Here is a 611-nt window from a genome sequence, read left to right on the forward strand (position 1 = left end):
ATGAATGTATATATATGTACGGTAAGTATTATAATTTCTAGGTATTTATGCACAAGGTCGGGTATAAATACATGTGTATCTGTATGAGTCTGTGTGTGAATTAGTGTGTGTGTGTGTGTGTGTGTGTGTGTGTGTGTGTGTGTTTGTATGTGCGTGTGTGCGGGGTGTATCTGTGAATAATTGTTTGTTTGTGTATATGTGTGTGTGTGTGTTTGTGTGTGCGTACGCGTGTGTGCCTTTGTGTATGTGTGTGCGTGTGTGAGTGTGTGTGTGTATGATGCCTTATTCAGTAAAACTATCGATGTACAAATAACTTTGAATTTCTTTTTACAAAAATCTGATTTTGTTTTCGATAAGACTCATAACATATGCACAAATATATACATACATACATACATACATACATACATACATACATACATACATACATACATACATACATGACTGCTATACGAGTGTAGAAGATATCGCCAACATCATCGGCAGCTCCTTCCAAATGTCTGCGACATATTATCTGCCCCTGAGGTATGATATTGTTGCAGAGATTATTTGCAACACTATCCGCAGGAAGGTTTGCCCTGAAGTCTGCATCAAAGCAAGTCAGAAGCAGC

This window comes from Octopus bimaculoides, chromosome 12 (assembly GCF_046866305.1).
Source record: "Octopus bimaculoides isolate indiv1 chromosome 12, ASM4686630v1, whole genome shotgun sequence".
In the NCBI taxonomy this organism is placed as follows: domain Eukaryota; kingdom Metazoa; phylum Mollusca; class Cephalopoda; order Octopoda; family Octopodidae; genus Octopus; species Octopus bimaculoides.